Raw genomic sequence first — 23,854 nt, 5'->3', positions numbered from 1 at the left:
AGAGAGCTACAAGCTAGTTAGCACCCCTCATGACTAGTTGCAAGTGCTAACAAATAAAATTGACTACTCTAGATGGGAACATGTGAAATGAAATGACTTTGAAAGGTTTTGAAGGTGAATATGACTTGAATGACATGATGAATTTGATAAAAACTGATGGTTGGGTTCGGATGCGATACCATTCCAATTATTTGGTACCCCCACAATACCTGATTATGGGTAGGGCTTAACTGGAAGTTTATGCATCTTAGTATGGGTTCCCTCTAAACAAGCGTCATAGGGGTTATGTCGAGGCTGCCTCCGTTGAAAGTGAAATGATGTGAAATGACGTGAAATGAGGTGAATGTCCGGCCCAAGCCCTGTGCAGTTCCCAGGCTGACAGTTTGTCTTCACTGGGAGGCCAAGCTCATGGGGAGAGGTGCCTATACTAGGATAGGTAAGTGAAAGGCCGGTTATGGTTGATGATCCGCATACCGAGTATGATTATTCAGGGCTATCCCTGACGGATGAAATCAAATGTTGTGGCACAAGTGTACAACCTCTGCAGAGTGTAAAACTATTCGAATAGCCGTGTCCACGGTTATGGACGGTTGGAAAGGCCATACTGTTCCGTCATTAGAACTTTGGGATTTCTATTTTCGAGCCCCTGGTTCGTTAGTTGTACTCAGTTTTCCCCAGCCCCTTAGTTTTTCCTCAGTTTTCCCCTCCCTCTAGTTTGAAACCCGTCGCAGACGCTCAGACGGGAGGGTTGCCGTCTGGTCAGAGGCCTTCACCGTTACCGGTGACGGCTAGGGAGCCGCGTTGGTGTTGAATTGACCGTTTCTTTCGAACTGTGTTGACTGTTGACTGGAGGAGCTCACCCAAAGCTTTCCACTCCGCCCGATACTGGAGGAGCTCACACACCGCCCCTCCGCCGCCACGCCGTCCTGCCCTCCTACCTTATGGCGTCGTCCGCCGCCGAGCCGCCCCCGCCCCCACCACCACCACCGGGAGGCGGAGAGGGCTCCGCCTCCACCAGATCTAGATCTACCCCTTTCGCGGAGTTTGTATGTCCATCTGGTGTGCCAAATGTTCACGTCAGCCGCGGAGAAGATTGGGAATCGGAGGGATCTAACGCATGGATTCCATCTGGGTAAGCATCGTCTGCCTATGTGAATTAACAGTAGGCAGTTTTTGAGCGCCAATCGTTGTTGCTCAACTAACTGTGTTGCTTTTCGAATAGGATTGATCCAGCGCTGGCTTTTCGGCTGGTGGTTAGGCTGGATTCTAGCTTTACGCGTGATTCTAAACGCTATAAGAATGGGTTTTTCTTCCCTGCGGTGGTTGCAACCACCATCTCGTTGAGGAATTTGAAAGCTAACATCTGCGCCCAGTACAGCTGGAGCTCTAACGACGCAGTTCATTTCGAATATTTCAACAAGGAGGGAAGATTTGTTCCACTAATTTCCGACGATGATCTGGGAATTCTTTTTGCTTTGAATGCTTCTTGCCGGTTCGGTAAAATTCGTATCCATGTGGACAAGGGCCGGGCATCATCTCTCTCTGGTGCTGGGGCATCATCAGGTGGTCGGGCATCATGTCTCTCTACTGCTGCTGCCTCTTCTAACAGTGTGCGCCGCGGTGCTCCTTGTAGGTCCACAGCAGCACCATCTGTCCCCAGTGCCAGTGGTAGCCAGATCGTTCGTACGGTCGATGTGGAGGACAATGCAGACATTGAGGATCAGCCTCCTCAAGATGATGAGGATGAGTTGATGTTTCCTGAATTGGTAGATCGATGCAGTAAGCAGGCAATGGAGGATCAATACATGGAAGATATTGCTTTTGGTGCCAGATTTGATGACACTGATGATGAAGAGAAGAATGAGAATGATGACAGCCTCGTTTTAGCCGATTACGAAGGTGAAGACTTGCCAACAATTGAGTGGAACAGGGAGAATCCCCAGCTTGTAGAAGGCACCGTGTTTCAAACGATGATGGACTGCCGTAATGCAATTACTACATATCACATTCTCACTAAGAATAATTTTGAGGTTGTTAAAAGTAAGCCAGGTAGGTTCACAATTAAATGCCCATACCCAAGGTGTAGGTTTAGGCTGCATGCATCCACAATGCGCAGAAGCAGCTTGGTTCAGGTACTACGCCAACCAGTTGTGTATTTAGATCACGGTGTAAAATTTGTTATCTATTACTGACATCCCTTATCATTATGTTTCAGATAAAGAAGAATAAGGAGATCCATAGGTGTCCACCTCTAGGGGAGAGCCGAGCTGAAAACAAAGCTAGCGAAGACTAGGTGGTTGGCAGATATAATCCTAGATTGGCTGAGAGAAGATCCTTCATTTGGTCCAACAGCACTCGTAAAAAGGTGGTTGAGAAGTATAAAATGAAAGTACCTTACATGAGGATGTTCTATGCAAAGGAAATGGCTCTTGACAAGATCAATGGTCCATGGAATGAAAGCTTTCAGTTGCTTTACACTTTCAAAGCTGAAGTGGAGATGGCTAGTCCAGGCAGTGTTGTAGCGATAGACAAGCATACAGTTCCCTACAAATTGAAAAGCGGGAAGGTAATGCACAAGGAATGTTTCAGAAGGGCTTTTGTTTGTTTCAAAGCTTGCTGGAAAGGCTTTTGGACGGTTGCAGGCCTTATTTGGCCGTGGATGCATCAGCTCTTCATGGCAGGTTTAAAGGACAGCTAGTTGCTGCTACTGCAGTTGATGGACATAATTGGATGTTCCCTGTTGCTTATGGGGTTTTGGAGGTTGAGTCACAGGAAAGTTGGACTTGGTTTCTGCAGAATTTGCGCGATCTTATAGGTCATCCACCAGGACTTGTTATCCACACAGACGCTTGCAAAGGTTTGGAGATCTGGTAGAAGCAGTATTCCCTGGAGTGGAGCATAGGGAATGTATGCGACACTTGGTACAGAATTTTACAAAGAAATTCAAGGGTAAAGTTTTTACTGACAACCTATGGCCAGCTTCATACACATGCAGCTCTAGGAAGCATCTTTTTCATTTGGATGTGTTGTATAAACAAAAACCTGGGGTGAAGGAGTACTTGGATGAACATCATGGTAGGGTGTGGTCAAGAAGCCAATTCAATGAAATTTGCAAGGTAGACTATGTAACAAGTAACCTTGCGGAGAGTTTCAATTCAAAGGTCAAGTCATTGAAAGGGCTTATGCTGTGGCAAATATTTGATAAGATTAGGCAGATGATCATGATAAAGATCGATCTGCGTCAAAGAATTGCATCCACAAATTATGTTGGCCATCTCATGCTCCCATCTTTGATTAAGTCTTTGCATGAGAGGGCAAAACAACTGAGGATGCAATGCGTCAGAAAAGGAATGGAGGCTGAGGTAACCTACACTGACAGTCAAAACAGGCAGTGGAGGTATCCAGTGAGTTTGGTTGATAGGACATGCCATTGTAGGGGATGGCAGATCCGTGGGATACCCTGCATACACGCATTGTTTTTCATGAGTGTTATAGGGGGTGAAGATGGTGAAGTTGATCAGTATGTGTCAGAGTATTTCTCTGTTGCCAAATTTAGGGCTGCATATGCTATGAATGTTCCTACCTTGTTGGGAAAAGACCAATGGATGAAAGTCGATCCAGGCTTCAAACTGTACTCTCCAGTATTGACTAGACTGGCAGGTAGGCCGAGGAAGAATAGGATCAGAGCTAGTGCAGAGGGTGGTGCACCGATTCGAAAACGTAAGTGCAAACGTTGTGGAATCCCTGGACACATTGCTAGGATTTGTAAAAATGGAGTTGACCCAGCTTTTGGAATGGAAGATCAGGCGGGAGCAGAAAATGCAGAGGAGAATGAAGCAGCAATTCAACTTGAGATTGAAGCAAGAATTCAACATGAGGTGATTGAAGCAGCAAATGCAGAGGAGATTGAAGCAGCAGTTCAACATGAGGAGATTGAAGCAGCAAATGCAGAGGAGATTGAAGCAGCAATTGAACATGAGGAGATTGAACCGATGGATCGAGAGCAGAGGGAACAGATGGATGTAGAATGGCTTCAACCGATGAGTCTAGAGGAGAGGGAACAGTATAGTCGAGAATGCCTCGAAAGTAGTAAGGCCATGATAGAAGCTAACTTCGAAGAGTACATGGCAGAAGAAAAAGCACAAGCTTTGCAGAATAAGAAGAACAAGAAAGAGGGCAAAAGGAAGGTAGACACCGGTAATATCCCTGGTAGGGTTACCCGGAGTAAGGTGGTGGCCCCGGCGAGTCACACCAGGAGCAAGAGAAAGATTTTATTCTGAACAACTAATTTGAATTTGTATGAACAATTTGTATTGTGGTTCCCTTTGTATTGGGGATCCCTTTGTGTTGAACAATTTGTATTGGGGATGCCTTCGTGTTGAACAATTTGAATTTGTATGAACAATTTGTATTGTGGTTCCCTTTGTATTGGGGATCCCTTTGTGTTGAATAATTTGAATTTGTATGAACAATTTGTATGCCACATTTAAGCCACATTTATCATTTTAGGGTTTTAGGGTTTTAGGGTTTTAGGGTTCAATTCAAAATAATTCAAAACATGGTGGAACCTTCCCATGGAGCCTTGTTATGTTACCTACAACCTAGAGAAATAATAATGGAAAAGGAAATATAGAGATATGAAGTTTTTATGCCAAAAGCTTCAAAACCACTTCCTAGTCCATGAGCTACTAGATATGAAGATGCAGGGCTTTCTGCTCAATACACCTCCCAAATACCCACTATGCTTACAAACTTTGTCCAAATGAGTCCAAATTCGTCACACTTGTGTATCTTTGAGTTGCAAACAATATCTAGTCGGCCAAAATGTAATATATTGTTCAAATAACACAATTTTACAATTTTTATGCCAAAAGCTTCAATTTCCCTTAGTCCGTTTATTATTTGGGTGCCCCTGTTTTACTTAGTGTTACTCAGTTTTCCCCCTCCGGGCCCACTTGTTTTACTCAGTCATACTCAGTTTTGCCCTTCCGATAAACATTTCGTCACTTTTTCCCCTCTTAGTTCTACTCAGTTTTCCTAACTTGTACTCACTGGCTGATCTCTGATTGGTCGAGATGTATGTCACACGGATCTTGGTTAGTTGAAAGCTCAACGAACACTTGCACCGTTCGATCATTTATGATCGGACGGCCTGTATCTCTCTCTCTACCACGATGGACGCATACGGAGACAAGAGCAGAGCACATACCTACCAACCCTGGCAGTCGCATATTCCAGTCGCATCCTCCTCTCTCGTATTTCCTCTCTTACTACGGCGGTCGCGGCGGCGCGGATCTAACCGTGCGTGCGGCGGCGTGCGGCGGCGCGGATCTAACCGTGCGTGCGCCGTGGATCTAAGAGTGCCGGTGAGGATCTAACCGTCAGAAATAGTTGAAATGTCTCTCTCTGTCTCTCTCTGTCTCTAACCGGTGAGGATTCTATTCTCAGATCTGTTGAATGATGAAGAACACCAAGACGGCGGCCGTGCCGACAGTGGTCATCGATGCCACGAACATTGAAGCCATCGCCTACAACATCGCTTCGACGGCGCAGACCCAGCCTTCAATGTCGGAGCCTGTTGATGTCTCACTTCCGGTGCCGAGAGTGCGAATCGATGCCAAGACGATTGAAGCCATCATCTACAACCGCGCTGCAAAGCCGCCGATCCAGCCCTCCGCAGATCCGTCGCTGATGAAGTACACCAAGACAGCGGCGGTTCCGACAGTGGTCATCGATGCCACGAGCATTGAAGCCATCGCCGATAACATCGCTTCAACGTTTGATGGCGCAGATGACCGTGTTCGACGCCGCAAATTGGGATAAATTATGATAAATTTGTATTTTTCAATTTCCAAATGGGATAAAATTGTTCGAACTACTACCTCCGTCTCAAAAAAAGCTTCTCCACGTTCTTGATGTGTCCATGTACATCCGTATGTATGATTTGAATTCTATCCCAACTTGATTGGGAAGATATTGATATGTATTTGATCCGGAGGCTGGTACATGCTTTCACTTTTGGGATCCCTTCACTTTTATAAAATGTTCATGCATTCTAAAATTATCGTGCGCATTACTTAGCACAAGTAGGAAATTGTACACCAAAATACAGTGCTTAGAGCCACCACAAAATACAGTGGTTAGAGCCATCTACTGAATAATAATTCTATACTAAATCGTCTACCAGAACCACATAACTGCTAGGACAGGGATGACACCTAATAAAACTGCACAGATGAATCTACTTTTCTCCTCTCCCATCACTTTAAGTTCATGTTCTAGATTTTCTACCACTTGATCAAATACGGCAAGATCTGTCTCAACTCTCAACTTCTCCTTGCGAATAAGCTCTGAATTCTTCTTTTCTTCCTCCACAATACGCTTCAGCTCGAATATCATCAGGTTTTTACGGGCCAATTCATCACCTAAATTGGCCACCTTCTCCTCCAAATCCATCCTCTGGCTACCACCACTGGGTTGATTCATCTTGGTATGCAATGTACCATGGATCATCGGCTTGCCTGGCTAACTGTAACGATAATGGAAAAAAGAACAACTGAAATCACCCCAACAGGCCATGGCGGAACTTCAAATTCAACGGTAGTACAGAGAGCTGAAGCTAGATACCTGCACTTCCGACGAGGTAGGAGAAGTAGAACGTGGCCACGACATGATCGAATCACCACCCTCGCCGGTGTACCCGCTACGACCAGACATTGAGGACTATTTCGTACCTGCAAACTCCAATAAATTACGGGAACCGAATCGATTAGGGGGCGGGGGAGGCAGAAGCGGAGGTCTTACCAAGCTATACCAATTGGTGCGCGGAACAAATCCCGGTCGTCGTGGGCGGCGGATCTGCTTGCGGCGGACTTTCCTGCGGTGGGTACAATGCGTGCGGACGAAACAAGTGCTGGAGCCGTGGTTGACGTGCAGCGCCGCAGTTCGTCCGACGCCGCCGGGGGACAGAGCCGGCGGCGCGACGAGGCGCCGGCGATGGCTGCTCCGTCCGACGGTGGGGAACGAGCTGCCAGCGGTTCTCCGGTCTAGCTTAAGAATAATTAATTAGCGAACTTGTTGCTTCTCTCTATGATATTCTCTAAAGACATATATCAGAGCGGCAATATGTGAGTTTTCCTGAAAAATAGACGACCCACTGGTCATTGGCTACGCAGGCCCCACAGAGCGGCAATATATGATTTTTTCTCTCTAAATAAGTAGACGATCCCACTGGTCATTGGCTGCGGCAGCCACACAGAGCGACAATATGTGTCTTTTCCTGAAAAATAGACGACCCCACTGGTCATTGGCTGCGGAGGCCCCACAGAGCGGCAATATATGATTTTCTCTAAATAAATAGACGACCCCACTGGTCATTGGCTGCGGCAGCCCCACAGAGCGGCAATATATGTCTTTTCCTGAAAAATAGACGACCCCACTGGTCATTGGCTGCGGAGGCCCCACAGAGCGGCAATATATGAGTTTCTCTAAATAAATAGACGACCCCACTGGTCATTGGCTGCGGCAGCCCCACAGAGCGGCAATATATGTCTTTTCCTGAAAAATAGACGACCCCACTGGTCATTGGCTGCGGCAGCCCTATAGAGCGGCCCCATTTGTCATTGGCAGCACCGCGTATAAAATCATGAAATAAAACGGCCCACACGTCAGCGATAGATGGATGGCTGCTCCGACGTGTCTCCTGACCCTACCCGTCAGCACGAGACGGTCAGGGAGGAGCTGCCCCTGTGCGGCCCCACCCGGTCAGACTAACGGTCAAGGCCTCTGACCTGACGGCTACCGGCCGTTCCAGCACTTGTGCGTGTTTCAAACTAGAGGAGGGGAAAACTGAGGAAAAACTAAGGGACTGGGGAAAACTGAGTACAACTAACGAACCAGGGGCACGAAACTAGAAATCCCTAGAACTTTTCAAAAATGTTACATGTGACTGGTGACTTGTGACTTGAACTAGAAAGGTGAATGGTGACTTTGATTTGAATCACAACAGAGTTGTGGGAATGACACTAATGTTCCCACTTGAGTAAGTTAGGCAAATGAAGAGTCTTTTATTACTACAGTGCTTATGAAATAAAACTGGCTTTATGCAAATGAACCTAGAGCTTAGCACCCCCTTTACCATAGTTGATAGTGCTTACATTAGTATTATCTTGCGAGTACTTTAAAGTACTCATGGCTTTGTCCCTAGCTATTCAAATGGCCAGACTATGAAGAGGAGAACCAGTACTATGAAGATGGACAGCAAGACGTCTACGACAACTAGGACTACTCCTGACGTCAACAGTTGCCTATGGAACAGATGGACCACAACCGCTACTTCGCTTCCACTATGTGTTTTGTAATTGGATCCTTAGATCCACTATGTTGTATTAAGACTGGATCATGTGATCCTTTGTTGTAAGACGATTATGGTATGTAATGAATGATGTGTTGTGATATCAATCTAGTATGTCTCGCAAAAACAATATTCCTGGGATTGCGATGTATGGCATAATAGGCATCTGGACTTAAAAATCCAGGTGTTGACAAGTTGGTATCAGAGCCACTGTTTGACCTTAGGAGACCCTAGTTAGAATGGACGTCTGAAAAACTTAGTTTCAAAATAAATGAAGTGAATATTTATGAAAAATTTATTCTCACTCTTATCCATAAGATCTTTTCAAAAATAAGAAATCTATGCTCTACCTTTCTTTGTAATTCTACATAAAAGTTTGAACACTTGATCACCTCATTAACGTACTCATCCTAATTCTTCACAGATGGAGTACCACTGTGAGTCCTATCAGCTTGGTCATGGAGGAAACCTAATGTTCGAGAAGGATTTTAAGCAACTAGTTGAATATCTAGGACGCTGATGCGTGCAATTAACACACGTCCGTTGGGAACCCCAAGAGGAAGGTGTGATGCGTACAGTAGCAAGTTTTCCCTTAGAAAGAAACCAAGGTTTATCAAACCAGGAGGAGCCAAGAAGCACGTTGAAGGTTGATGGCGGCGGAGTGTAGTGCGGCGCAACACCAGGGATTCCGGCGCCAACGTGGAACCTGCACAACACAATCAAAGTACTTTGCCCCAACGTAACAGTGAGGTTGTCAATCTCACCGGCTTGCTGTAAACAAAGGATTAAACGTATTGTGTGGAAGATGATGTTTGTTTGCGAAGAACAGTAAAGAACAATTGCAGTAGATTGTATTTCAGATGTAAAGAATGGACCGGGGTCCACAGTTCACTAGTGGTGTCTCTCCCATACGATAAATAGCATGTTGGGTGAACAAATTACAGTTGGGCAATTGACAAATAAAGAAGGCATAACAATGCACATACATATATCATGATGAGTACTATGAGATTTAATCAGGGCATTACGACAAAGTACATAGACCGCTATCCAGCATGCATCTATGCCTAAAAAGTCCACTTTCAGGTTATCATCCGAACCCCTTCCGGTATTAAGTTGCAAGCAACAGACAATTGCATTAAGTATGGTGCGTAATGTAATCAACACAAATATCCTTAGACAAAGCATCGATGTTTTATCCCTAGTGGCAACAACACATCCACAACCTTAGAACTTTCTGTCACTGTCCCAGATTCAATGGAGGCATGAACCCACTATCGAGCATAAATACTCCCTCTTGGAGTTACAAGTATCAACTTGGCCAGAGCCTCTACTAGCAATGGAGAGCATGCAAAAACATAAACAACATATATGATAGATTGATAATCAACTTGACATAGTATTCAATATTCATCGGATCCCAACAAACACAACATGTAGCCACCTCATTGAAGATTACAAAAGGCAGTGGAAGCAACCAATGTTTATGGAAGTTTTAATGCTGGGCTCCTGGGGTATCTGGAAAGAGAGAAATAATATGTTATTCAACAATGTGAAACCAGACACCCAGAGATGGCTAGCACGCTTCAAAGAAGATTTTTCTCTGTTAATACATAGAACAAAGGAGGAACTACATCCTTTTATAAGTAGCTTTATTGCCACATTGTAATCTTCATAGATAGCCCTGCTGCCCACCCTATGGCAAAGTCCATAGGTTTGTAAATCTTACTGTATATATGACCCCAAAAAAGGGTCAGCTTCTTTGATTGATTAATATATAAAACAGTAGGAGCCTTTCCTACTGTTAGAGGTTTCAAAAAAAAAACACAACATGTAGCATTACAAATAGATGATCTTGATCATGATAGGCAGCTCACAAGATCTAACATGATAGCACAATGAGGAGAAGACGACCATCTAGCTACTGCTATGGACCCATAGTCCAGGGGTGAACTACTCACACATCGATCCGAAGGCGATCATGGCGATGAAGAGACCTCCGGGAGATGATTCCCCTCTCCGGCAGGGTGCCGGAGGCGATCTCCTGAATCCCCCGAGATGGGATTGGCGGCGGCGGCGTCTCTGGAAGGTTTTCGGTATCGTGGCTCTCGGTACTGGGGTATTCGCGACGAAGGCTTTAAGTAACCGGAAGGGCGGAGTCGGAGGAGTCACGGGGGCCCCACACGCTAGGGCCGCGCGGGCCCCCTCTAGGCCGCGCCGCCCTAGTGTGGCGGCGCCCCGTGGCCCCACTTCGTATCTCCCTCGGTCTTCTGGAAGCTTCGTGGAAAAATAAGCCCCTGGGCGTTGATTTCGTCCAATTTCGAGAATATTTCCTTACTAGGATTTCTGAAACCAAAAACAGCAGAAAACAGCAACTGACTCTTCGGCATCTCGTCAATAGGTTAGTGCCGAAAAATGCATAATAATGACATATAATGTGTATAAAACATGTGAGTATCATCATAAAAGTAGCATGGAACATAAGAAATTATAGATACGTTTGAGACGTATCAAGCATCCCCAAGCTTAGTTCCTACTCGCCCTCGAGTAGGTAAACGATAACAAAGATAATTTCTGAAGTGACATGCTATCATAATCTTGATCAATACTATTGTAAAGCATATGAGATGAATGCAGCGATTCGAAGCAATGATGAAGACAATGAGTAAACAACTGAATCATATAGCAAAGACTTTTCATGAATAATACTTTCAAGACAAGCATCAATAAGACTTGGATAAAAGTTAACTCTTAAGCAATAAGTTCTTAGTAGAAAGCTTTGAAACAACACAAAGGAAGATATAAGTTTCAGCGGTTGCTTTCAACTTCAACATGTATATCTCATGGATAATTGTCAACACAAAGTAATATAACAAGTGCAATAGGTAAACATGTAAGAATCAATGCACACAGTTTACACAAGTGTTTGCTTCTAAGATAGAAAGAAGTAGGTAAACTGACTCAACAATAACGTAGAAGAATGGCCCTTCGCAGAGGGAAGCATGGATTACTATATTTGTGCTAGAGCTTTTCATTTTGAAAACAAGAAACAATTTTGTCAACGGTAGTAATAAATCATATGTGTTATGTATAAGATATCCTATAAGTTGCAAGCCTCATGCATAGTATACCAATAGTGCTCGCACCTTGTCCTAATTAGCTTGGATTAACATGGATTATCATTGCATAGCATATGTTTCAACCAAGTGTCACAAAGGGGTACCTCTATGCCGCCTGTACAGAGGTCTAAGGAGAAAGTTCTGTTGCGGTCAGAAACCCACCGGCGAGCAGCGACGGGCAACACAGTAGAGCCGGGAGGCTCCCAGGATTGCGGCTGACCCTGGTCCCTCGGGCGACGGCCCGCAATGCCTTCTGGCACACGCGTCCTGGTGCTTACGAGGGCGTGCCACCTGACCTATACCTGATCAGGAAGGTGATGGATCGCTTCGACTAGTTTCCTGCATGGCAAACACGTAAACATTAAATACGAGCCCCAATCGGCTCTTAAATTGTTCTGTGGATCGGCTCAAAGAGCCGATTGCCCCATGGTTCATGTTAGATTTATAAGGACATGGGGATCATGCTTTATCAATATCAAGCTAAACTAATCTACGATTGTCTAGGGTTTTCACCGTATAATCGGAACATCCTATGCGTAGTTGAGCCTAACATATACGCAAGATAATGGAAAACCAGCCCTAAAGAGGCCTAAAAACCAACGTGAAGTTGATCCCCGGAACAATCCCTCTAGAACTTAATAAACCACACCTTACGCACTACCGGATCGTTCAACCCGTTTATAAGGCCTAACCATACAGATATCAAACCAATCCTTGAGGAACAAGGAGCAACTATAACGGATTAGATCTACTAAATAAAGATCAAGCAAGATGCTGCCCCTACACCTAAAATAGGTATAAGGGCAGCTAGATATCGAGGGGTAGCGTAACTAAACAAGTGCATCGTGAAAGCATTGTGATCAACCCCAAAACACCTAAGATAAGGGTGTTGCCTGCCATCAAAAAGGCTTCAGCACGAGCAACACCAATAACGAATAAACTGATACTGCCTAGATCGCAAGATCTTGGCAGAGAAACCCTCGAAACAAGGGGTGGCGATGCGCCTAGATTGATTTGTTGTGAACATGTTCGTCCTCTTTTCTCAATAACCCTAGATACATATTTATAGTCCGTAGACTTTCTAATGCGGGAATAAACTAACCCGTGTACGGGCTAGACTCTATCTCTTAATTCTAACCGACACGTATCCTACTATAATTTACAGATACACGGGCAATCTTGCCCAAACTTTTTGTACAAGGCCGGTTCGGGAATATTTTCTGTGCATATCCCTTAAGCTCATTTAAACACGGCCCATCTCCAGACTTGGTTAAATTCTGGTGGTAACACATGCCCCCCTGGTTTTGGTAATGATAATTTCAAAACCACTCTGTTTTTCCTTCGTAGGGTCATGTCGTGGCAGAGCAGAACCGTCGCAGTATCCTTCATCATGATGCCTTGCCTTCTTAACTTCTCTGCACGATTTGACAGTTCTTTGGCACCACTTCCTCAGAAACTGCTGTAACATTAACTCTCCCCCATATCCCTTTATTTAACCGCGCCGAGCAGTTCGCCTCTTCACCCTCTTGCTCCATACTAGCCATCGGCAAAAAAACCCCTTCCTCTGTAGCCATGTCTTCCTCCTCCTCCTCTGCCTCATCAGGTCTTTCCGACGTATCTTCTCCCTTCCGTGAGCCCACGCCGGAATGGGACCCGGTGGCGGCGTACAACCGCCGCGCCCCGGAGGAGTGGGACATCGAGTCCCATGATTCCTCCGTCTGGTCCGAGGACGACAAGTCTTTGACCGACGGAGAGGACGACTTCCAGTTCCTCGTCGACGGGGAGCTGGAGGCGGGGAGCGAAGACGATCGCTTCTCGTGGGACGGCTACACCTCCTCCGACGAGGAGGACGAAGAGGAGGACGATGAGTCATCCGACGAATATCCCCCGGTGAAGCGCTTCCGCGCCGGGTCAGACGACGACAGCGACGACGACGACGAGGAGGACGAGGCTCCCGTAGAGGGCTACGGGAGCAGCGACGAGGAGCCCACCAGCAGCTGCGCTGGCGGCAGCGATGACGACGACGAGGGCAGCAACGGCCCTTAGATTAGGGACCACTAGTATAGGACTAGTAGTAGTAGTAATCGGCTTTTGTTCTTTCTTCCTTAAGCAATCGGCTCTTCTCTGTAAAAGCCCTTTTATTAATGAAGAAAATATTTCTAAGCCGATTTTGCCTTTTTACCAGTTTTGCCGATTGTCAAAGCAAGTCAACACACCAAGAGCCGATGGCAGCGCATCGGCCCTTGCCATAAAACGCGAGCAAGGCCAGCTCTGTTGCCTATTCAAACGGTAACCTGCAACTTACCCGAAAGAGCAATACTCAGATCCCCAAATCGCCGCTCGAACAGATCCCACTCACGGCCACACGAACCTCAGATCTCAATCGTGCAGGCTCGAACCCGCAGCGGATCCAATGGCGGAATCATCCAATGCCAACGCTATGGTCTCCGGCCTGAAGGTAATCCTCAACCGCTCCTCGCTGTCCGAACATAGTGCTAGAATTAACAACAAACATCTGAATTAATGCTTCGTTCCGTCATTAATTTCTAGGTATCAGACATTCTACTGCCACATCCTTCTCTTCCAAATTCTCTCTGTCTTGGCCCTCGTTCTACCGAGAGTCCTGCCCATCTGATTTCATGCGAGGCAAATAGAATTCCCTTCGTGAACCAAAACCTAGATCTGACTTCTTGGGCCGACTGCTTATGAGCCTGGCCTAATCCTCCTAAAGATTGGGTTTCATGGTACAATAGAGTCTCCAAAACTCACCACGCCACTTGGGAAACCGCAGGAATAGCCGATGCTTTAGCTTTATCACTGTCTCCCCTTGAGAAACATGAAAACCTTCTGAAATCCATCGGCTATTTTTGGTCTGATGCCATGAATTGCTTCATGTTTGGTGATACGTCTCCGACGTATCGATAATTTCTTATGTTCCATGCCACATTATTGATGATATCTACATGTTTTATGCATACTTTATGTCATATTTATGCGTTTTCCGGAACTAACCTATTGACGAGATGCCGAAGGGCCAGTTGCTGTTTTCTGCTGTTTTTGGTTTCAGAAATCCTAGTAAGGAAATATTCTCAGAATCGGATGAAATCAATGCCCAGCATCCTATTTTTCCACGAAGCATCCAGAACACCCGAGAGTCGCCAGAGGGGGGCCACAGGCCCACCAGATGATAGGCTGGCGCGGCCCAGGCCTTGGCCGCGCCGCCTTACTGTGTCGTCGCCTCGTCGACCTTCTGACGCCGCCTCTTCGCCTATATAAAGGTCCCTGACCTAAAACACGATACGGAAAAAGCCACGGTACGAGAAACCTTCCAGAGCCGCCGCCATCGCGAAGCCAAGATCTGGGGGACAGGAGTCTCTGTTCCGGCACGCCGCCGGGACGGGGAAGTGCCCCCGGATGGCTTCTCCATCAACACCACCGCCATCTTCATCAACGCTGCTGTCTCCCATGAGGAGGGAGTAGTTCTCCATCGAGGCTCGGGGCTGTACCGGTAGCTATGTGATTCATCTCTCTCCTATGTACTTCAATACAATAATCTCATGAGCTGCCTTACATGATTGAGATTCATATGATGATGCTTGTAATCTAGATGTCATTATGCTAGTCAAGTGGGTTTTACTTATGTGATCTCCGGAGACTCCTTGTCCCACGTGTGTAAAGGTGACAGTGTGTGCACCGTGTGGGTCTCTTAGGCTATATTTCACAGAATACTTATTCACTGTTATGAATGGCATAGTGAAGTGCTTATTTATATCTCTTCATGATTGCAATGTGTTTTGTATCACAATATATCTGCGTGCTACTCTAGTGATGTTATTAAAGTAGTTTATTCCTCCTGCACGGTGTAATGGTGATAGTGTGCGCATCGTGTAGTACTTGGCGTAGGCTATGATTGTGATCTCTTGTAGATTATGAAGTTAACTATTGCTATGATAGTATTGATGTGATCTATTCCTCCTTTCGTAGTGTGAAGGTGACAGTGTGCATGCTATGTTAGTACTTGGTTTGGTTATGTTGATCTGTCATGCACTCTAAGGTTATTTAAATATGAACATTGAATATTGTGGAGCTTGTTAACTCCGGCATTGAGGGTTCGTGTAATCCTACACAGTTAGTGGTGTTCATCATCCAACAAGAGGGTGTAGAGTCTAGCATCTATCTATTTATTCTGTTATGTGATCAATGTTGAGAGTGTCCACTAGTGAAAGTATGATCCCTAGGCCTTGTTCCTAAATACTGCTATCGCTGCTTGTTTACTGTTCTACTGCATCTTTACTTCCTGCAATATTACTACCATCAACTGCACGCCAGCAAGCACTTTTCTGGCGCCGTTACTACTGCTCATATTCATTCATACCACTTGTATTTCACTATCTCTTCGCCGAACTAGTGCACCTATTAGGTGTGTTGGGGACACAAGAGACTTCTTGCTTTGTGGTTGCAGGGTTGCTTGAGAGGGATATCTTTGACCTCTTCCTCCCTGAGTTCGATAAACCTTGGGTGATCCACTTAAGGGAAACTTGCTGCTGTTCTACAAACCTCTGCTGTTGGAGGCCCAACACTGTCTACAAGAATAGAAGCACCCGTAGACATCAAGCTATTTTCTGGCGCCGTTGCCGGGGAGGAAAGGTAAAAGGCACTCATACTTCGGTCCCAGGTAACTAAGTACTTTTCTGTTGCCGTTGTGTTTGTGCTCGAAGCTATTTCCTTTAGATCCTGCAATTGCATCTTTTTGTTTCTTGTTTACACTAGTTTGGCATAATGGACAACAGTGAGCTTCTTATTCTATTTCCTGATTTAAGACATGGATGGTTTGATGCAAAAATTAAAAAACCCATGGAACATATTAGTATGAACACTTTGAATACCATTGTTGCTAATGATATGGAAAATTTTAAGCTTGGGGAAGCTGGCTTTGATGAGCATGATATTTTTAGTCCCCCAAGCATTGAGGAGAAAATTTACTTTGATGATACTTTGCCTCCTATTTATGATGATTATAATGATAGTAGTCTTTTAGTACCGCCTGTTATGGAGGATAAATTTGATTATGATTACAATATGCCTCCTATATTTGATGATGAGAATAATAATGATAGCTACTTTGTTGAATTTGCTCCCACTACAACTAATAAAATTGATTATGCTTATGAGGAGAGTAATAATTTTATGCATGTGGCTCATGACAAGAATGTTTCATGTGATACTTATATTGTTGAGTTTGTTCATGATGCTACTTAAAATTATTATGAGAGAGGGAAACATGGTTATATGCATCTTAATAATATTAAGTTTCCCCTCTTTATGTTGAGAATCTTGAAGTTACTCGTGTTTTATCCTCTTATGCTTGTCACTTTGTTCTTCATGAATTCATTTGTGTACAAGATTCCTTTTCATAGGAAACATGTTAGGCTTAAATTTGTTTTGAATTTGCCTCTTGATGCTCTCTTTTGCTTCAAATACTATTTCTTGCGAGTGCATCATTAAAACTGCTGAGCCCATCTTAATGGCTATAAAGAAAGCACTTCTTGGGAGATAACCCATGTGTTTATTTTGCTACAGTAGATTTGTTTTATATTTGTGTCTTGGAAGTTGTTACTACTGTAGCAACCTCTCCTTATCTTATTTTATTGCATTGTTGTGCCAAGTAAAGTCTTTGATAGCAAGGTTCATACTAGATTTGGATTACTGCGCAGAAACAGATTTCTGTCTGTCACGAATCTGGGCAGAATTCTCTGTAGGTAACTCAGAAAAATCTGCCAATTTACGTGCATGATCCTCAGATATGTACTCAACTTTCATTCAATTTGGGCATTTTCATCTGAGCAAGTCTGGTGCCACTTTAAAATTCGTCTTTATGGACTGTTCTGTTTTGACAGATTCTGCCTTTTATTTCGCATTGCCTCTTTTGCTGTGTTGGATGGATTTCTTTGTTCCATTAACTTCCAGTAGCTTTGTTCAATGTCCAGAAGTGTTAAGAATGATTGTGTCACCTCTGAACATGTGAATTTTTGATTATGCACTAACCCTCTAATGAGTTGTTTCGAGTTTGGTGTGGAGGAAGTTTTCAAGGGTCAAGAGAGGAGGATGATATACTATGATCAAGAAGAGTGAAGAGTCTAAGCTTGGGGATGCCCCGGTGGTTCATCCCTGCATATTTCAAGAAGACTCAAGCGTCTAAGCTTGGGGATGCCCAAGGCATCCCCTTCTTCATCGACAACTTATCAGGTCACTTCTCTTGAAACTATATTTTTATTCGGTCACATCTTATGTACTTTACTTGGAGCGTCTGTTTGTTTTTGTTTCTGTTTTTGTTTGAATAATTTCATCCTTGTGTGGGAGAGAGACACGCTCCGCTGGTTCATATGAACACATGTGTTCTTAGCTTTTAATGTTCATGGCGAAGGTTGAAACTGCTTCGTTAATTGTTATATGGTTGGAATCGGGAAATGCTACATGTAGTAATTCTAAAATGTCTTGAATAATTTGATACTTGGCAATTGTTGTGCTCATGTTTAAGCTCTTGCATCATATACTTTGCACCCATTAATGAAGAAATACATAGATCTTGCTAAAATTTGGTTTGCATATTTGGTCTCTCTAAAGTCTAGATAATTTCTAGTATTGAGTTTGAACAACAAGGAAGACGGTGTAGAGTCTTATAATGTTTACAATATGTATTTTATGTGAGCTTTGCTGCACCGGTTCATCCTTGTGTTTGTTTCAAATAACCTTGCTAGCCTAAGCCTTGTATCGAGAGGGAATACTTCTCATGCATCCAAAATCCTTGAGCCAACCACTATGCCATTTGTGTCCACCATACCTACCTACTACATGGTATTTCTCCGCCATTCCAAAGTAAATTGCTTGAGTGCTACCTTTAAATAATTCAAAATTTATCACATGTGATTTGTGTCAATGTTTTATAGCTCATGAGGAAGTATGTGGTGTTTATCTTTCATTCTTGTTGGGCAACTTTCACCAATGGACTAGTGGCTTCATCCGCTTATCCAATAATTTTGCAAAAAGAGCTGGCGCGGGGTTCCCAGCCCCCAATTAATCAACCTTCATTAATAATTCTCTTCACATGTTTTGCTCTGATTCATCAGTAAGCAACTTAATTTTGCAAATAGACACTCCTTCATGGTATGTGAATGTTAGAAGGCACCCGAGGATTCGGTTAGCCATGGCTTGTGTAAGCAAAAGGTTGGGAGGAGTGTCATCCATAAATAAAACTAAAATACATGTGTAAACAAAAGAGAAGAGGGATGATCTACCTTGCTGGTAGAGATAACGTCCTTCATGGGAGACGCTCTTTGAAGGTTTGTCTGGCAAGGGGGTTAGAGTGCCCACTACCATTCGTTGACAACAACAAACACCTCTCAAAATTTTACTTTTATGCTCTCTTTATGTTTTCAAAACCAAAGCTCTAGCACAAATATAGCAATCAATGCTTCCCTCTGCGAAGGGCCTTTCTTTTACTTTTATGTTGAGTCAGTTCACCTATTTCTCTCCACCTCAAGAAGCAAACACTTGTGTGAACTGTGCATTGATTCCTACATACTTGCATATTGCACTTGTTATATTACTTTACATTGACAATATCCATGAGATATACATGTTATAAGTTGAAAGCAACCGCTGAAACTTAATCTTCCTTTGTGTTGCTTCAATACCTCTACTTTGATTTATTGCTTTATGAGTTAACTCTTATGCAAGACTTATTGATGCTTGTCTTGAAGTACTATTCATGAAAAGTCTTTGCTTTATGATTCAGTTGTTTACTCATGTCATTACCATTGTTTTGATCGCTGCATTCATTACATATGCTTACAATAGTATGATCAAGGTTATGATGGCATGTCACCCCAGAAATTATCTTTGTTATCGTTTACCTGCTCGGGACGAGCAGGAACTAAGCTTGGGGATGCTGATACGTCTCCGACGTATCGATAATTTCTTATGTTCCATGCCACATTATTGATGATATCTACATGTTTTATGCATACTTTATGTCATATTTATGCGTTTTCCGGAACTAACCTATTGACGAGATGCCGAAGGGCCAGTTGCTGTTTTCTGCTGTTTTTGGTTTCAGAAATCCTAGTAAGGAAATATTCTCGGAATCGGACGAAATCAATGCCCAGCATCCTATTTTTCCACGAAGCTTCCAGAACACCCGAGAGTCGCCAGAGGGGGCCCACAGGCCCACTAGATGATAGGCTGGCGCGGCCCAAGCCTTGGCCGCGCCGCCTTACTGTATCGTCGCCTCGTCGACCTTCTGACGCCGCCTCTTCGCCTATATAAAGGTCCCTGACCTAAAACACGATACGGAAAAAGCCACGGTACGAGAAACCTTCCAGAGCCGCCGCCATCGCGAAGCCAAGATCTGGGGGACAGGAGTCTCTGTTCCGGCACGCCGCCGGGACGGGGAAGTGCCCCCGGAAGGCTTCTCCATCAACACCACCGCCATCTTCATCAACGCTGCTGTCTCCCATGAGGAGGGAGTAGTTCTCCATCGAGGCTCGGGACTGTACCGGTAGCTATGTGATTCATCTCTCTCCTATGTACTTCAATACAATAATCTCATGAGCTGCCTTACATGATTGAGATTCATATGATGATGCTTGTAATCTAGATGTCATTATGCTAGTCAAGTGGGTTTTACTTATGTGATCTCCGGAGACTCCTTGTCCCACGTGTGTAAAGGTGACAGTGTGTGCACCGTGTGGGTCTCTTAGGCTATATTTCACAGAATACTTATTCACTGTTATGAATGGCATAGTGAAGTGCTTATTTATATCTCTTTATGATTGCAATGTGTTTTGTATCACAATATATCTGCGTGCTACTCTAGTGATGTTATTAAAGTAGTTTATTCCTCCTGCACGGTGTAATGGTGACAGTGTGTGCATCGTGTAGTACTTGGCGTAGGCTATGATTGTGATCTCTTGTAGATTATGAAGTTAACTATTGCTATGATAGTATTGATGTGATCTATTCCTCCTTTCGTAGTGTGAAGGTGACAGTGTGCATGCTATGTTAGTACTTGGTTTGGTTATGTTGATCTGTCATGCACTCTAAGGTTATTTAAATATGAACATTGAATATTGTGGAGCTTGTTAACTCCGGCATTGAGGGTTCGTGTAATCCTACACAGTTAGTGGTGTTCATCATCCAACAAGAGGGTGTAGAGTCTAGCATCTATCTATTTATTCTGTTATGTGATCAATGTTGAGAGTGTCCACTAGTGAAAGTATGATCCCTAGGCCTTGTTCCTAAATACTGCTATCGCTGCTTGTTTACTGTTCTACTGCATCTTTACTTCCTGCAATATTACTACCATCAACTGCACGCCAGCAAGCACTTTTCTGGCGCCGTATTACTGCTCATATTCATTCATACCACTTGTATTTCACTATCTCTTCGCCGAACTAGTGCACCTATTAGGTGTGTTGGGGACACAAGAGACTTCTTGCTTTGTGGTTGCAGGGTTGCTTGAGAGGGATATCTTTGACCTCTTCCTCCCTGAGTTCGATAAACCTTGGGTGATCCACTTAAGGGAAACTTGCTGCTGTTCTACAAACCTCTGCTCTTGGAGGCCCAACACTGTCTACAAGAATAGAAGCACCCGTAGACATCATTTGGTCATGGCCCCATGACACCAACCTTACTAGATGTGGCCATGATCACTGGTTTAGACATTGCATCCCCAAGCCCATCTGCCTTTAGGCTGCCAAAGGTCCCCTTCGCGCTTTCTTCCAAGACAGAGTGCACAAACTGGGGTGCTTACCTTCGGCGCCACATGAAAAACAAAGGCCCAGTAACAGAGAAAGAACACACGGCCTTCCTGAATTTCTGGTTGGAACACTTCATATTTTGTGGTCCTTCACTTGCTCCAACCAAGAATTATCTTTCCCTGGCCTATGAACTTGCCAGAGGCACTCAGCTTGGCATTGGCAAACTGTTTCTTGGAGAGGTCTATAGATATCTCCAGCTAATGTCTGCTAAACTGTTCTCTCAAAAGACAGTCAAAACTGGAGGTCCCTGGTGGTTTATTCAGCTCTGGGCTCAGCTGTACTTCCAAAACCAGATCCCAAACCTTCCACCCTTGGCCACTTGCACCTTCCCAGATACCAACGGGAGGCAGATCCGATGCACTAGCTACGGCCAAGCTCTATACAGCCTCCCAGGCAGCAAACTGACCTCTAAGGGAGCATCAGAGTGGTTCAGGACTTTCTACCAAGGCCTGGACGACCCTCTCTTCTTTCCTTATACGGAGTCTGAAAATTTTGAAAATCCAGTCTCCTTCAGGTTAGATAGTTTTGCCGATGATGCTGACACTCGGCAGTTGTATTCCATCATGATCCGTCCCTGCTTCCTTCCCGTTGGCATGAGCACCTCAAACAGGATCATCAAACCTGGTTATGAGTCTTATCAGCCGGTCGTGGCAGCCCGGCAACTTGGTCTTGGACAGGTATCTCCTCACTTCTTTCTGCACCACCTAACAGAGAGCAGAGCTGATCTACCTGATGTCCTCACCAGTCAAAGGTGTTATTCCTTCTTCGATGCTCTAGCCGCTCCAATTCCTCACAACCTCTCTTTTACCTCATCAACCGATGGTTTTGAGACTTGGTGGTCAATGTGGAAGACTCATGCCTTCAGGAGAGCTCTGGGACCATTGCTGAAACAACTTGACGCTGAATATGACATCCCTGTAGAACAGGTACCACTACTCACAATTTATTTTGAAGCGGCTTGCAATGATTTCCTTTTATAACATTGCTTTGCCTCCTTGCAGCAACAAGACGGTCCGGATCCTGTAGATGATGACGGCTCCCCTTTCAGATTTCTCCCACCAGCTCCGGTGGTCCTCTTCTGCAAAAACTCACCATCTTTGAAAAAGGTTGTGATGCAGAGCCAGCCGATGACACCAACATCGGCTTCCAAAAGCAGAGTGCCTTCCAGGTCAGCTGCCCCCCGAGCCTCAGTCAAGGCGAGAACAGCAGTGAGGAAAGTAGCTGCCAGGAAGACTCTGAAGCGCCAAAGCCCTGCTCTGGCCCAAGAAAGTTTACACGTAAGTTGACCCATGCTTTGGCTGATTTCATTCACTCTTCTAGGCTTCTGCAGCATACTTGTATTTCTTTTACAGACCTCCACTGAAGAAAACTCCAGTGAGGGCACACAGTCCAGTCGAAGGGACTCGAGCTCAGGCAACTCTGAGAAGACCCCCACGCAGAGCCAGCCAGACTTGCCACCGTCGGCTTCCAAGAAAAGATCAGCCCCTGAACCTGTTGACTCCCAAACTCCCACCAAAGCAGGGCAGGGCAGTCTACGAACAAAAAGCCGATGCATCAAGAGAGCTCGCAAGGAACCGCAAGCCTCTCCATCAAACCAGGAGATATCAAACGTAATCCCCTCCATACTCTCCTTGGCTCATTTTCCATGCTGGCCCATTGTTGTTCTCATCGGCTAACCATTCCCTTTGCAGACTGATGACACCTCTAGTGGGGAAGTTGAGGAGTGATGTCTACGGGTGCTTCTATTCTTGTAGACAGTGTTGGGCCTCCAAGAGCAGAGGTTTGTAGAACAGCAGCAAGTTTCCCTTAAGTGGATCACCCAAGGTTTATCGAACTCAGGGAGGAAGAGGTCAAAGATATCCCTCTCATGCAACCCTGCAACCACAAAGCAAGAAGTCTCTTGTGTCCCCAACACACCTAATAGGTGCACTAGTTCGGCAAAGAGATAGTGAAATACAAGTGGTATGAATGAATATGAGCAGTAGTAACGGCGCCAGAAAAGTGCTTGCCGGCGTGCAGTTGATGGTAGTAATATTGCAGGAAGTAAACAAGCAGTAAAACAGTAAACAAGCAGCGATAGCAGTATTTAGGAACAAGGCCTAGGGATCATACTTTCACTAGTGGACACTCTCAACATTGATCACATAACAGAATAAATAGATAGATGCTAGACTCTACACCCTCTTGTTGGATGATGAACACCACTAACTGTGTAGGATTACACGAACCCTCAATGCCGGAGTTAACAAGCTCCACAATATTCAATGTTCATATTTAAATAACCTTAGAGTGCATAACAGATCAACATAACCAAACCAAGTACTAACATAGCATGCACACTGTCACCATCACACTACGAAAGGAGGAATAGATCACATCAATACTATCATAGCAATAGTTAACTTCATAATCTACAAGAGATCACAATCATAGCCTACGCCAAGTACTACACGATGCACACACTGTCACCATTACACCGTGCAGGAGGAATAAACTACTTTAATAACATCACTAGAGTAGCACACAGATAAATTGTGATACAAAACACATTGCAATCATAAAGA

Source organism: Lolium perenne, chromosome 5 (assembly GCF_019359855.2).
Source record: "Lolium perenne isolate Kyuss_39 chromosome 5, Kyuss_2.0, whole genome shotgun sequence".
Classification (NCBI taxonomy): Eukaryota; Viridiplantae; Streptophyta; class Magnoliopsida; order Poales; family Poaceae; genus Lolium; species Lolium perenne.
Note: the sequence above shows the minus strand (reverse complement) of the source record.